Source organism: Cyanistes caeruleus, chromosome 37 (genome assembly GCF_971803275.1).
Source record: "Cyanistes caeruleus chromosome 37, bCyaCae1.hap1.1, whole genome shotgun sequence".
Taxonomy (NCBI): Eukaryota; Metazoa; Chordata; class Aves; order Passeriformes; family Paridae; genus Cyanistes; species Cyanistes caeruleus.
Window position 1 is genome coordinate 1,236,694 of NC_141738.1, and position 16,254 is coordinate 1,252,947.

The window sequence follows — 16,254 nt, forward strand, 5'->3', positions numbered from 1 at the left end:
TTTTTCCGTCGCTGCAATATGGCCGCCGCCGAGCGGATGAACCGGAAGTGACGTCACGGCGGCGCGCGTTTCGGTGGGCAGGGCCTGTCCGCGCGCCCGCCGCTGATTAGAAGGTTTTGTGCAATTGGCTCCGCCCCTTTTCTGTCAATCAAACGCGGTGGGCGGGGCTTGGAGGGGTTTGGCGCCCTCTGGTGGCGCGGGAAAAAAATCGCGGTGGGGGAGGGGCCTGAAGGGGGGAGGGGCCACCTGAGGGGGGGGAGGGGCACATTTGGGAGGTGCCACCCCTCGTTTGAGGCCCCAAAATCTCTTTTTTTTCCCTAAAACCCCAAAATTTTCAATTTTTTTCCTTCCTAAAACCCCAAAATTTCCTTTTTTCCCCCTAAATCCCAAATTTTTTCCCTTTTTTCTTTCCCTAAAACCCCAAATTTCCCCTTTTTTTCCCTCCCTAAAACAAAAAAATTCATTTTTTTCTCTCTAAAATCCCAAAATTTCCTTTTTTTCCCCTAAATCCCAAAATTTCCTCTTTTTTCCCTTCTCTAAACCCCAAAATTTTCCTTTTTTCCCCTCTAAAAGCCCAAATTTTCCCATTTTCTCCTCTTTAAACCCCAAAATTTCCTTTTTTTCCGCCTAAATTGCAAAATTTCCCCTTTTTTTCTCTCCTAAAACCCAAAATTTCCCCTCGTTTTTCCTCCCTGAAGCAAAAAATTTCATTTTTTTCTCTCTAAAACCCAAAATTTCCTTTTTTTCCCCTAAACCCAAAAAATTCTTCATTTTTTTCCCTCTCTAAACCCCCAAAATTTCCTCTTTTTCCCCTAAATTCTAAAATTCCCCGTTTTTCTCTCCTAAAACCCAAAATTTCCCCTCGTTTTTCCTCCCTAAAACAAAAAATTTCATTTTTTTCTCTCTAAAACCCCAAATTTCTTTTTTTCCCCCTAAACCCAAAAATTCCTCTTTTTTTTTCCCTCTCTAAACCCCCAAAATTTCCTTTTTTTCCCTCTAAACCCCCAAATTTTCCCAATTTCTCCTCTTTAAACCCCAGAATTTCCTTTTTTCCCCCTAAATCCCAATTTTTTCCCCTTTTTTCTCTCCCTAAAACCCCAAATTTCCCCTATTTTCCCTCCCTAAAACAAAAAAATTCATTTTTTTCCCTCTAAAACCCCAAAATTTCCTTTTTTTCCCCTAAATCCCAAAATTTCCTCTTTTTTTCCCTTCTCTAAACCCCAAAATTTTCCTTTTTTCTCCTCTAAAAGCCCAAATTTTCCCATTTTCTCCTCTTTAAACCCCAAAATTTCCTTTTTTTCCGCCTAAATTGCAAAATTTCCCCTTTTTTTCTCTCCTAAAACCCAAAATTTCCCCTTTTTTTCCCTCCCTAAAGCAAAAAAATTCATTTTTTTCTCTGTAAAACCCCAAATTTCTTTTTTCCCCCTAAACCCAAAAAATTCCTTATTTTTTTCCCTCTCTAAACCCCAAAATTTTCCTTTTTTTTCCCCTCTAAAACCCAAAATTTCCCCTTTTCCTCCCTAAAAAAAAAAAATTATTTTTTTTCCCTTTAAAACCCAAAATTTCCTCTTTTTTGTCCCTCTTTAAAACCCAAAATTTCCCCTTTTTGTCCCTTTTTAAAACCCAAATTTTCCCCTTTTTTTTCCTCTTTAAAACCCAAAATTTCCCCTCTTTTTTCCTCCCTAAAACCCCCAAAAATTCCTGTTTTTTACCCTCCATAAAACCAAAAAAAATCCAATTTTTTCCACACTAAAACCCCAAATTTCCTCCTTTTTTTCCTCTCCTTAAAGCCCAAAATTTTCCCTTTTTTTCCCCCTCCCTAAACCCCCAAAATTTCCTTTTTTTCCCTCCCTAAAACCCCAAAAATTCTTCTTTTTTCCTCCCTTTAAAACCCAAAATTTCCCCTTTTCCATCCCCAGTTTTTAGGGTCCAAACCCCTTAATTTAATTTAATTTAATTTAATTTAATTTAATTTAATTCTTCCATTTAAAAAATTCTTTTTACAACTCAAAAAATCAATTTTTTTAAAGGTAAAACCTGATTTTTTTAATGTTCCAAGTCCCTTTTAATTAATTTTATTAATTCCCATTAATTAATTTCACTCGTTTTGGAGGCCAAAAATTCAATTTTTAGTAGCAAACCACCAATTTTAAGATTTAAACCCCACTTTTGGGTAAAAAAATCTGATTTTTTTTTTGGTTTTATTTTAATTTTTCTGATTGAAAAATCGGATTTTTCCCATCTCGAGCGATTTCTAAGCCCCAAAATTTCATTTTCAAATCAAAATTCTTCATTGAAAAACTCCAAAAATTCCACTTCTGGGTCCAAATTCTCACATTTAGGGTCCGATCCCTCTCTTAAATTAAAAAAACCCATTTTTACACCTTATTTTGAGGAAAAACTCCTCATTTTTGGGCCAAAAATTGAATTTAAGGCTCCAAAATCCTTCTTTTCCGACAGTAAAAATCCACATTTTTTTAGGTTCTAATCCCTCATTTTCAGCACCCGACCCCTTTTTGGGACAAAACGTCTCTTTTTTGGCTGAGGGGGAGCCAAAAATATTAATTTTGATGCAAAAAATCCCAATTTTTGGAAGAAAAATCTCATTTTTCGGGGGGTGAAAATCCCATTTTTTAGGCCGAAAAAAAGACTTTTCACCACTTTGCTCATTTTTTAGGTCCAAAAACTTCAATTTTGGGGTCAAATTTTGATTTTTCGAGTCCAAAGTTCCTTTTTCCGTCTAAAAAATTTAATTTTTTGGGGCGTTTTAAGGGGTTTTTTTTGGGTTTAAATTCCCCTTTTTGAGGCCTCTCGGCCTCTCCCCCCCCCCCCCCGCGCTGTTGCTATGGTAACGAGGCGGGCGCGCCCTGCCGTGACGTCACGGCAGCGTCGGCCAATCAGAGCGCGGCTCTGCCGTTGTTGCTGGGGCAGGGGTCACGTGACCTCGCGGGGAGTTGGGGGGGTGGCCTCGTGGAGAGGGTCACGTGACCCCCCCGCCTGGAAATCCTGAATTTCCCCGTCCCGACCCCAAATTTCCCCATTTTAATCCCGAATTTCCGCCTCCAAATCCGGATTTTCCGCCTCCAAATCCCAAATTTCCCATTTTAATCCCAAATTTCCCGTTCTAATCCCAAATTTCCTCTTCCCAACCCCAAATTTCCCCCTCCAAATCCCAAATTTCCCCCTCCAAATCCCAAATTCCCCATTTTAATCCCAAATTCACCCCCCAAATCCCGAATTTCCCCCTCCAAATCCCAAATTTCCCCCTCCAAATCCCAAATTCCCCATTTTAATCCCAAATTCACCCCCCAAATCCCGAATTTCCCCCTCCAAATCCCAAATTTCCCGTTCTAATCCCAAATTTCCTCTTCCCAACCCCAAATTTCCCCCTCCAAATCCCAAATTTCCCCCTCCAGAATCCCGAATTTTCTCCTCAAAACCCCGAATTCCCCGTCCCAATCCCAAATTTCCCTCTCCAAACCCCAAATTTCCCCCTCCAAATCCCAAATTCCCCATCCCAATCCCAAATTTCGTGCCCAAATCCCAAATTTCCCTATCCCAGCCCAAATTTCCCATTTAAATCCCAAATTTCCCCCTTCAAATCCCGGATTTCCCCGTCCCAATCCCAAATTTCGTGCCCAAATCCCAAATTTCCCATCCCAACCCCAAATTTCCTCCTCCAAATCCCGAATTCCCCCCTCCAAACCCCAAATTTCCCATTTTAATCCCAAATTTCCCATTTTAATCCCAAATTCCCCCCCCAAAACCCGAATTTCCCCCCTCCAAACCCCAAATTTCCCATTTTAATCCCAAATTTCCCCATTTTAATCCCGAATTTCCCCCTCCAAATCCCAAATTTCCCCATTTTAATCCCGAATTCCCCCCTCCAAACCCCAAATTTCCCATTTTAATCCCAAATTTCCCCATTTTAATCCCGAATTTCCCCTCCCAATCCCGAATTTCCCCCCTCCAAATCCCAAATTTCCCCATTTTAATCCCAAATTTCCCCATTTTAATCCCAAATTTCCCCATTTTAATCCCGAATTTCCCATTTTAATCCCAAATTTCCCCATTTTAATCGCGAATTTCCCCCTCCAAATCCCAAATTTCCCATTTTAATCCCAAATTTCCCCATTTTAATCCCGAATTTCCCCCTCCAGATCCCGAATTTCCTCCTCCAAATCCCAAATTTCCCATTTTAATCCCAAATTTCCCATTTTAATCCCAAATTTCCCATTTTAATCCCGAATTTCCCCATTTTAATCCCGAATTTTCCCCCCCTTTCGGTGTCCCGCGGGAACCAAAGGGTTAAACCCGGAGCCGCCCCTCCCCCACCCAGCCGGGGCCTCCCGGAGGGGGCGGGGCCATCCCCGGGATGGGGCGGGGCTACGAGCGGCGAGGCCACGCCCCCCCCTCTGGGGCACGTGCGGTCCCGCGCGCCGCACGAGGGGAGGGGGGAGCGGGGGGCGGGGCTTGGCGGAGCTGCCGCGCTCTGATTGGCTGGAGCCGGGCAGGGGCTTCTGCCATTGGCTGGAGCGCGGTGTCCCCTGGGTGGCCCCGCCCCTGGCGGGGATGGGGCGCCCCCTGCTGGTTCCAGTACAAACCAGTGCAAACCAGTGCATCCCAGTATGGGTTTGTACTGGTCCCAGTACATCCCAGTGCATCCCAGTATCGGTTTGTACTGGTCCCAGTGCATCCCAGTGCATCCCAGTACCGGTTTATACTGGGCCCAGTGCATCCCAGTGCCTCCCAGTATCGGTTTGTACTGGTTCCAGTGCATCCCAGTGCATCCCAGTGCCTCCCAGTGCATTCCAGTATGGGTTTGTACTGGTTCCAGTGCCTCCCAGTACATCCCAGTGCATCCCAGTATAGGTTTATACTGGTTCCAGTGCCTCCCAGTACATCCCAGTGCATCCCAGTGCATCCCAGTGCATCCCAGTGCATCCCAGTGCATCCCAGTGCATCCCAGTATGGGTTTACACTGGTTCCAGTGCATCCCAGTGCCTCCCAGTGCCTCCCAGTGCCGGTTTGTACTGGTTCCAGTGCATCCCAGTGCATCCCAGTACCGGTTTATACTGGGCCCAGTGCATCCCAGTGCCCCCCAGTGCATCCCAGTATGGGTTTGTACCGGTTCCAGTGCCTCCCAGTGCATCCCAGTGCCTCCCAGTGCCGGTTTATACTGGTTCCAGTGCCTCCCAGTGCATCCCAGTGTCGGTTTGTACTGGTTCCAGTGCATCCCAGTGCATCACAGTGCTTCCCAGTGCCTCCCAGTACAGGTTTATAGTGGGCCCAGTGCATCCCAGTGCATCCCAGTAAAGGTTTGTACTGGTTCCAGTGCCTCCCAGTGCTCCCAGTGCATCCCAGTACAGGTTTATACTGGGCCCAGTGCAAACCAGTGCATCCCAGTGCATCCCAGTGCCGGTTTGTACTGGTTCCAGTGCATCCCAGTGCCTCCCAGTATCGGTTTGTACTGGTTCCAGTACATCCCAGTGCTCCCAGTGCCGGTTTATACTGGTTCCAGTGCATCCCAGTGCTCCCAGTGCATCCCAGTATAGGTTTATACTGGGCCAAGTGCATCCCAGTGCATCCCAGTGCCTCCCAGTGCCTCCCAGTATAAACCCTGCCGGTTTATACTGGTTCCAGTGCCTCCCAGTGCCTCCCAGTGGCCCCCAGTATCGGTTTGTACTGGTTCCAGTGCATCCCAGTGCTCCCAGTATCGGTTTGTACTGGTTCCAGTACATCCCAGTGCTCCCAGTGCTGGTTTATACTGGTTCCAGTGCATCCCAGTGCCTCCCAGTGCCTCCCAGTATGGGTTTATACTGGTTCCAGTACATCCCAGTGCATCCCAGTATCGGTTTATACTGGTTCCAGTGCATCCCAGTGCTCCCAGTGCATCCCAGTGCTCCCAGTGCCTCCCAGTAGCAGTTTATACTGGTTCCAGTACATCCCAGTGCATCCCAGTACATCCCAGTGCTCCCAGTGCCTCCCAGTGCCTCCCAGTATAAACCCTGCCGGTTTATACTGGTTCCAGTACCTCCCAGTGCATCCCAGTGCCTCCCAGTATGGGTTTATACTGGGCCCAGTGCCTCCCAGTGCCTCCCAGTATCGGTTTGTACCGGTTCCAGCACAAACCAGTACGTCCCAGTGCTTCCCAGTGCCTCCCAGTGGCCCCCAGTATCGGTTTGTACTGGTTCCAGTGCATCCCAGTGCCTCCCAGTGCATCCCAGTATCGGTTTATACTGGTTCCAGTGCATCCCAGTGCTTCCCAGTGCCTCCCAGTGCATCCCAGTGCCTCCCAGTATAGGTTTATACTGGGCCCAGTGCATCCCAGTGCCTCCCAGTGCCTCCCAGTGCCTCCCAGTGCCTCCCAGTGCCTCCCAGTGCCTCCCAGTACAGGTTTATAGTGGGCCCAGTGCCTCCCAGTGCTCCCAGTGCCTCCAAGTGCATCCCAGTATCGGTTTGTACTGGTTCCAGTGCATCCCAGTGCTTCCCAGTGCCTCCCAGTGCCTCCCAGTGCCTCCCAGTACCGGTTTATACTGGGCCCAGTGCATCCCAGTGCCTCCCAGTACAGGTTTATAGTGGGCCCAGTGCCTCCCAGTCCCTCCCAGTCCCTCCCAGTCCCTCCCAGTCCCTCCCAGTTCATCCCAGTTCATCCCAGTTCATCCCATTCCCCCCCAGCCTCCGCCACCGCCTCGCGGCGAATGGGCGTGACCAACCCCAGAGAGGGCGTGGCCTCCCCACACGAGACCACGCCCCCTCCCTGAGCCCCCGCCCCTTTCTACCGTCCCCAACCCCACCCTCACCCCTCAGTGGGCGTGGCCTCGCCCCCTCCGTGGGCGGTACCGAGCGGGGTGGGCGCGTCCATTCGCGGTGCGGGGTGGGGGGGGCGTGGCCATATCCCCCCATCAGTGGGCGTGTCCAGGGGGCGTGTCCGGGGCGGGCGGGGCGCGCGGCTCTCGGGTCCTTTGTTTGAGCGAGGCCGGAGCCGCGGAGCCGCCGCAGCGCCGGGGCCGGGCCGGGACCCCCGGGACCCCCGGGACCCCCCAGCACCCGGCGAGCCTCGGGACCCCTTCCACCGACACCTGACGGAGCGGTAGCGGCAGCGGGAAAGGCGCAGGTTAGCGAGCGGGGAGCGGCGGGGGAAGCGCGGCCGGAGCGGCCGGGCCGAGGCCTGAGGGAGGAGTGGGGGGGGTGGGGGGGGGGTTTGTGTGGGGAAAAGGGGGGAGGGGGTGTCAGCTTTGAGGGGAATTGGGGAGGGGTCGGCGGTGGGGAGAGGGGAAATGAGGGGGGGTTGGAGATAAAGGGGGATTTTTTTATTGGGGGGGGGTTGGGGTGAGGGGGTGAAATTAAGGGGGGGTGGGCTGAGGGGGAGGGGGGGTTGGGGTGGGGGTGAGGGGGGAGTGAAGGGTTTGAGGTGGGGGGGATCAGGAGTGAGGGGAAATTGGGGGGGAGTTGAGGAACGTGAGGGGGAAACTGAGGTAAAATTGAGGGGGGGGTCAGAACTGAGGGGAAATTGGGGAGTTAAAACCTGAGGTGAAATTGAGGGGGGGCTTCAAATCTGAGGTAAAATGGGGGGGTCTGGTCCTGTCTGGGTGATTTTTGGGGGGGTCAGACCTGAGGGGAATTGGGGGGGGGGAGGGGGGGGATTTGAGGAACGTGAGGGGGAAACTGAGGCAAAATTGAGGGGGGGGTTAAAACCTGAGGTGAAATTGAGGGGGGGGCTTCAAATCTGAGGTAAAATGGGGGGGTCTGGTCCTGTCTGGGTGATTTGGGGGGGGTCAGACCTGAGGGGAATTGGGGGGGGGGTTGAGGATTGTGAGAGGGAAACTGAGGCAAAATTGAGGGGGGGGGATTTGAACTGAGGGGAAATTGGGGGGGGGTTAAAATCTGAGGTAAAATGGAGGGAGTTGAGTAATGTGAGAGGGAAACTGAGGCAAAATTGAGGGGGGGTCAGAACTGAGGGGAAATTGGGGTTTTAAAACCTGAGATGAAATTGAGGGGGGGCTTCAAATCTGAGGTAAAATGGGGGGGTCTGGTCCTGTCTGGGTGATTTTTGGGGGGGTCAGACCTGAGGGGAATTGGGGGGGGAGGGGGGGATTTGAGGAACATGAGGGGGAAACTGAGGCAAAATTGAGGGGGGAGGTTAAAACCTGAGAGGAAATTGAGGGGGGGCTTCAAATCTGAGGTAAAATGGGGGGGTCTGGTCCTGTGTGGGTGATTTTGGGGGGGTCAGACCTGAGGGGAATTTGGGGGGGGGAAGTTGAGGGACGTGAGGGGGAAACTGAGGTAAAATTGAGGGGGGGGTCAGAACTGAGGGGAAATTGGGGTTTTAAAACCTGAGGTGAAATTGAGGGGGGGCTTCAAATCTGAGGTAAAATGGGGGGGTCTGGTCCTGTCTGGGTGATTTTTGGGGGGGGTCAGACCTGAGGGGAATTGGGGGGGGGAGGGGGGGGATTTGAGGAACGTGAGGGGGAAACTGAGGCAAAATTGAGGGGGGGAGTTAAAACCTGAGGTGAAATTGAGGGGGGGGCTTCAAATCTGAGGTAAAATGGGGGGGTCTGGTCCTGTCTGGGTGATTTGGGGGGGGTCAGACCTGAGGGGAATTGGGGGGGGGGGAGTTGAGGAACGTGAGGGGGAAACTGAGGTAAAATTGAGGGGGGAGTTCAAACCTGAGGTGAAATTGAGGGGGGGGCTTCAAATCTGAGGTAAAATGGGGGGGTCTGGTCCTGTCTGGGTGATTTGGGGGGGGTCAGACCTGAGGGGAATTGGGGGGGGGGGTTGAGGATTGTGAGAGGGAAACTGAGGCAAAATTGAGGGGGGGGGATTTGAACTGAGGGGAAATTGGGGGGGGGGGTTAAAATCTGAGGTAAAATGGGGGGAGTTGAGTAATGTGAGAGGGAAACTGAGGCAAAATTGAGGGGGGGGGTCAGAACTGAAGGGAAATTGGGGGTTCAAACCTGAGGGGAAATTGGGGGGGCTTCAAATCTGAGGTAAAATGGGGGGGTCTGGTCCTGTCTGGGTGATTTTGGGGGGGTCAGACCTGAGGGGAATTTGGGGGGGGGGGATTTGAGGAACGTGAGGGGGAAACTGAGGCAAAATTGAGGGGGGGGTCAGAACTGAAGGGAAGTTGAGGGGGGAAACTGAGGCAAAATTGAGGGGGGGGGTCAGAACTGAAGGGAAGTTGAGGGGGGAAACTGAGGCAAAATTGAGGGGGGGTCAGAACTGAGGTGAAATTGGGGTTTTAAAACCTGAGGGGAAATTGAGGGGGGGCTTCAAATCTGAGGTAAAATGGGGGGGGGGTTTGAGGATCGTGAGAGGGAAACTGAGGCAAAATTGAGGCGGGGGGTCAGAACTGAGGGGAAATTGGGGAGTTCAAACCTGAGGTGAAATTGGGGGGGGGTTAAAATCTGAGGTAAAATGAGGGGGTCTGGTCCTGTCTGGGTGATTTTGGGGGGGGTCAGACCTGAGGGGAATTGGTGGGGGAGGGGGGGATTTGAGGAACATGAGGGGGAAACTGAGGCAAAATTGAGGGGGGAGTTAAAACATGAGGTGAAATTGAGGGGGGGCTTCAAATCTGAGGTAAAATGGGGGGGTCTGGTCCTGTCTGGGTGATTTTGGGGGGGTCAGACCTGAGGGGAATTTGGGGGGGGGGGGTTGAGGATCGTGAGAGGGAAACTGAGGCAAAATTGAGGGGGGGGGTCTGAACTGAAGGGAAATTGAGGGGGGAAACTGAGGCAAAATTGGGGGGGGGTCAGAACTGAAGGGAAATTGAGAGGGGAAACTGAGGCAAAATTGAGGGGGGGGTCTGAACTGAGGGGAAATTGGGGGGGGAAACTGAGGCAAAATTGGGGGGGTTCAGAACTGAGGTAAATTTTGGGGGGGGTCTGAGCTGAGGGGAAATTGAGGGGGGGGGAGTTGAGGAACGTGAGGGGGAAACTGAGGCAAAATTGGAGGGGTTAAAATTGGGGGGGGTCCTTCTGTTTAATTTTGGGGGGGGTCAAATTTGGGGGTCTGAATTTGGGGGGGGGTCGTTTTGGAGGGGGGGTTTTGACCCCTCTGGGGTGAATTTTTAATCTCCCCCCCCCCCCCAAATCCCGATTTTTTTACCCCAAAATTTTGTGGGGGAGGGGCGCAGCACACCTGGCTCTTAAAGGGCCAGCGCGACTTTGGCTGCGTGCCTCAGTTTCCCCTTTTTTGGGGGGGCACAGGAAGGGTTTGGGGGTCTGGGGGGGTTTTGGGGTGTCTGGGGGGGGTCGGGTTGTAGTTTTGGGGGGGGGTTGGAAGGAGGGGGGTCAAAATCTACAGTCGTATTGGGGTGTAGCCCCCTCCTGACCCCCCCAAAACGCAGCTGGGACCCCCCAAAATGCAGCTGGGACCCCCCAAAACGCACCTGGGACCCCCCAAAATGCACCTGGGACCCCCCAAAATGCACCTGGAACCCCCCAAAACGAACCTGGGACCCCCCAAAATGCACCTGGAACCCCCCAAACGCACCTGGGACCCCCCAAAATGTTCCTGGGACCCCCCAAAATGTTCCTGGGACCCCCCAAAATGCACCTGGGACCCCCCAAAATGAATCTGGGACCCCCCAAAACGCACCTGGAATCCCCCAAATGTTCCTGGGACCCCCCCAAAATGCACCTGGGACCCCCCCAAAATGTTCCTGGGACCCCCCCAAAATGCACCTGGGACCCCCCAAATGTTCCTGGGACCCCCCAAATGTTCCTGGGACCCCCCAAAACGCCCCTGGGACCCCCCAAAATGCAGCTGGGACCCCCCAAAACGCACCTGGGACCCCCCCAAAATGAGTCTGGGACCCCCCAAAACGCACCTGGGACCCCCCAAAACGCACCTGGGACCCCCCAAAACGCACCTGGGACCCCCCAAAACGCACCTGGGACCTCCCAAAACGCACCTGGGACCCCCCAAAATGCACCTGGGACCCCCCAAAACGCACCTGGAACCCCCCCAAAATGCACCTGGGACCCCCCCAAAATGCACCTGGGACCCCCCAAAATGCACCTGGGATCCCCAAAATGCACCTGGGACCCCCCAAAATGCACCTGGGACCCCCCAAAACGCACCTGGGACCCCCCAAAATGCACCTGGGACCTCCCAAAATGCACCTGGGACCCCCCAAAATGCACCTGGGATCCCCAAAATGCACCTGGGACCCCCCAAAACGCACCTGGGACCCCCCAAAACGCACCTGGGGCCCCCCAAAATGCACCTGGGACCCCCCAAAACGCACCTGGGACCCCCAAAATGAACCTGGGACCCCCCCAAAATGCACCTGGGACCCCCCCAAAATGAATCTGGGACCCCCCCAAAACGCACCTGGGACCCCCCCTGGGGCACCCCGGGCTGGGCTGGGCTGGGTGTGGCCTCCTGATAAGGCGGGTGTGGGAGCACTGGGAGGGACTGGGAGGGACTGGGAGCACTGGGGGCAGGGTAAAAACTGTACTGGGAGCACTGGGAACGGGGTGAGGGCTGTACTGGGAGCACTGGGGGCAGGGTGAGGGCTGAACTGGGAGCACTGGGAGGGACTGGGAGCACTGGGGGCAGGGTAAAAACTGTACTGGGAGCACTGGGAACGGGGTGAGGGCTTGTACTGGGAGCACTGGGAGCACTGGGAGAGGGGTAAAAACTGTACTGGGAGCACTGGGAGTGGGGTAAGAGCTGAACTGGGAGCACTGGGAGCACTGGGAACAGGGTGAGGGCTGTACTGGGAGCACTGGGAGCACTGGGAGCGGGGTGAGGGCTGTACTGGGAGCACTGGGAGTGGGGTAAGAGCTGAACTGGGAGCACTGGGAGCACTGGGGGCAGGATGAGAGCCGAACTGGGAGCACTGGGAGGGACTGGGAGCACTGGGAGCAGGATAAAAGCTGAACTGGGAGCACTGGGAGCACTGGGAGCTGGGGTCAAGGGTGAAAGAGCACTGGGGGCAGGGTGAGGGCTGAACTGGGAGCACTGGGGGCAGGGTAAAAACTGTACTGGGAGCACTGGGAACAGGGTGAGGGCTGAACTGGGAGCACTGGGAGCGGGGTGAGGGCTGTACTGGGAGCACTGGGAGTGGGGTAACAGCTGAACTGGGAGCACTGGGAGCGGGGTGAGGGCTGTACTGGGAGCACTGGGGGCAGGGTAAAAACTGTACTGGGAGCACTGGGAACGGGGTGAGGGCTGAACTGGGAGCACTGGGGGCAGGGTACAGGCTGTACTGGGAGCACTGGGAGCTGGGGTCAAGGGTGAAGGAGCACTGGGGGCAGGGTGAGGGCTGAACTGGGAGCACTGGGAACACTGGGAGCACTGGGGGCAGGGTGAGGGCTGAACTGGGAGCACTGGGGATACTGGGAATGTGGTAGTGGTCATACTGGGAGCACTGGGGATACTGGGAATGTGCCACTGGTCATACTGGGAATACTGGGAATGTGGTACCAGTCATACTGGGGATACTGGGAATGTGTCACTGGTCATACTGGGAGCACTGGGAATGTGTTACTGGTCATACTGGGAATACTGGGAATGTGTTACTGGTCATACTGGGAGCACTGGGAGCAGTGGGAATGTGGTACTGGTCATACTGGGAGCACTGGGAATGTGTCACTGGTCATACTGGGAGCACTGGGAATGTGTCACTGGTCATACTGGGAGTTACTGGTCATACTGGGAGCACTGGGGATACTGGGAGTTACTGGTCATACTGGGAGCACTGGGAATGTGTCACTGGTCATACTGGGAGCACTGGGAATGTGTCACTGGTCATACTGGGAGCACTGGGAATGTGTCACTGGTCATACTGGGAGTTACTGGGAATGTGTCACTGGTCATACTGGCCATACTGGGAGCACTGGGAATGTGTTACTGGTCACACTGGGAGTTACTGGTCACACTGGGAGTTACTGGTCATACTGGGAGCACTGGGAATGTGTCACTGGCCATACTGGGAGCACTGGGAATGTGTCACTGGTCACACTGGGAGTTACTGGTCATACTGGGAGTTACTGGTCACACTGGGAGCAGCACCCTGGGCTCACACCGGGCCTTACTGGTCCCAGTATGGCACTGGGAGGGGGGGAGGGGCTTCCCAGTGCTCCCAGTGCTCCCAGTAAGGCTCTGTCCCCTCCCCCAGGCCATGGCTGGCGCGTAGCCCCTCCCCCATCGGAGCCGGCCCCGGACACGTGAGTGCCCCTCCCCCCACGGCCACGCCCACCCTGGCTGCTGGGGGGGTGTGACAACAGGGGGGTGTGACAACTGGGGTGACAACAGGGGTGACAACAGGGGTGACAACAGGGGGGGGTGACAACAGGGGTGACAACAGGGGTGACAACAGGGGTGACAACAGGGGTGACAACAGGGGTGTGTGACAACAGGGGTGACAACAGGGGTGACAACAGGGGGGGGTGACAACAGGGGTGACAACAGGGGTGACAACAGGTGTGACAACAGGGGTGACAACAGGGGTGACAACAGGTGTGACAACAGGTGTGACAACAGGTGTGACAACAGGGGTGACAACAGGGGTGACAACAGGTGTGACAACAGGGGTGACAACAGGTGTGACAACAGGGGTGACAACAGGGGTGACAACAGGGGTGACAACAGGGGTGACAACAGGGGTGACAACAGGTGTGTGACAACAGGGGTGTGTGACATCAGGTGTGACAACAGGGGTGACAACAGGTGTGTGTGTGTGTGACATCAGGTGTGTGACATCAGGTGTGTGACATCAGGTGTGACAACAGGTGTGAACAGGTGTGACAACAGGGGTGAACAGGCGTGTGTGTGTGACATCAGGTGTGAACAGTGGTGTGACAACAGGTGTGTGTGTGTGTGTGTGACACCTGTGTGTGTGTGTGACATGGGGTGTGGGTGTGTGGGTGTGTGTGACCCTGTCCAGGCGTCAGGGTGTGCGCAGGTGTGTAACCAGCAGTGTCACACCTGTGTCACCTGTTCAGAACACTGTCACACCTGTGTCACAGCTGTGTCACACACTCAGGACATTGTCACACCTGTGTCACCTGTCCAGGACACTGTCACACCTGTGTCACCTGTTCAGAACACTGTCACACCTGTGTCACACCTGTGTCACACCCCCAGGACAGTGTCACACCTGTGTCACACACTCAGGACAGTGTCACACCTGTGTCACACACTCAGGACACTGTCACACCTGTGTCACCTGTCCAGGACAGTGTCACAACTTTGTCACACCCCCAGAACAGTGTCACACCTGTGTCACACCTGTGTCACACCCGTGTCACACCCCCAGGACAGTGTCACACCTGTGTCACACCCCCAGGACAGCGTCACACCTGTGTCACACCTGTGTCACCTGTCCAGGACACTGTCACACCCGTGTCACACACTCAGGACAGTGTCACACCTGTGTCACACCTGTGTCACACCCCCAGGACACTGTCACACCTGTGTCACCTGTCCAGGACAGTGTCACACCTGTGTCACACCTGTGTCACACCTGTCTCACACCCCCAGGACAGTGTCACACCCGTGTCACCTGTCCAGGACACTGTCACACCTCTGTCACACTGACAGGACAGTGTCACACCTGTGTCACACACTCAGGACACTGTCACACCTGTGTCACACCACCAGAACATTGTCACACCTGTGTCACACCCCCAGGACAGTGTCACACCTGTGTCACACCCCCAGGACAGTGTCACACCTGTGTCACACCCCCAGGACACTGTCACACCTGTGTCACACCTGTGTCACACCCGTGTCACACCCCCAGGACAGTGTCACACCTGTGTCACACCCCCAGGACAGTGTCACACCCCCAGGACAATGTCACACCTGTGTCACACCTGTGTCACCTGTCCAGGACACTGTCACACCTGTGTCACACCCCCAGGACACTGTCACACCCGTGTCACCTGTCCAGAACACTGTCACACCTGTGTCACACCTGTGTCACACTGACAGGACAGTGTCACACCTGTGTCACCTGTCCAGAACAGTGTCAGACCTGTGTCACACCTGTGTCACACCCCCAGGACAGCGTCACACCTGTGTCACCTGTCCAGGACACTGTCACACCTGTGTCACACCCCCAGGACACTGTCACACCTGTGTCACACCTGTGTCACACCTGTGTCACACCCCCAGGACACTGTCACACCTGTGTCACACCTGTGTCACACCTGTGTCACACCCCCAGAACACTGTCACACCTGTGTCACCTGTCCAGGACACTGTCACACCTGTGTCACACCCCCAGGACAGTGTCACACCTGTGTCACCTGTCCAGAACAGTGTCACACCTGTGTCACACCTGTGTCACACCCCCAGGACAGTGTCACACCTGTGTCACCTGTCCAGGACACTGTCACACCTGTGTCACACCTGTGTCACACCCCCAGAACAGTGTCACACATGTGTCACCTGTCCAGGACACTGTCACACCTGTGTCACACCCCCAGAACACTGTCACACCTGTGTCACACCCGTGTCACACCCCCAGGACCCTCTCAGCCCCTCGTCACGCCCCTCCCCCACCCCCCCCGCGTGTCCCCGCCCCTCCCCCGCCCCCAGCGGCTGTTCCGGAAGCGGTGACTCAACAGCCCCTCCCCCACCCTCTGCCCCACCCCCACCCTGCGGCTGCTCCGGCTCCGGGAACACCCTGGGGACACCCTGGGGACACCTTGGGGACACCCTGGGGACACCTTGGGGACACCCTGGGGACACCCTGGGGACATTGGGGGACACCCTGGGGACACCCTGGGGACCTTGGGGACACCTTGGGGACACCTTGGGGACACCCTGGGGACCTTGGGGACACCTTGGGGACACCCTGGGGACACCTTGGGGACACCCTGGGGACACCTTGGGGACATCAGAGACACCCTGGGGACACCCTGGGGACATTGGGGACACCTTGGGGACGCCTTGGGGACACCTTGGGGACACCTTGGGGACACCTTGGGGACACCTTGGGGACCTTGGGGACATCCTTGGGGACACCCTGGGGACACTTGGGGACATCGGGGACACCCTGGGGACATTGGGGACACCTTGGGGACACCTTGGGGACATTTGGGACACCTTGAAGACACCTTGGGGACATTTAGGGACATCAGGGACACCTTGGGGACACCCTGGGGGCATTGGGGACACCTTGGGGACACTTTAGGGACACTTGGGGACATCGGGGACACCCTGGGAACACTTGGGGACACCCTGGGGTCACTCAGGGACATCAAGGGCACCTCAGGGACACCCTGGGGACACCTT

The 16,254-nt window shown here is 54.5% G+C and overlaps 1 protein-coding gene across 1 annotated transcript in view; it reads left to right on the forward strand.

The window, feature by feature from the left end:
- The first annotated feature begins 6,948 nt into the window (after positions 1–6,948).
- The window catches only part of KDM6B (lysine demethylase 6B), a 56,399-nt gene continuing 47,093 nt past the window's right edge, over positions 6,949–16,254 (forward strand). Inside the window, exons 1-2 of the mRNA XM_086871710.1 lie at positions 6,949–7,117; positions 13,130–13,178. The gene's annotated coding sequence lies outside the window, so the exon portion shown is untranslated. The remainder of the gene's footprint in view (positions 7,118–13,129; positions 13,179–16,254) is intronic.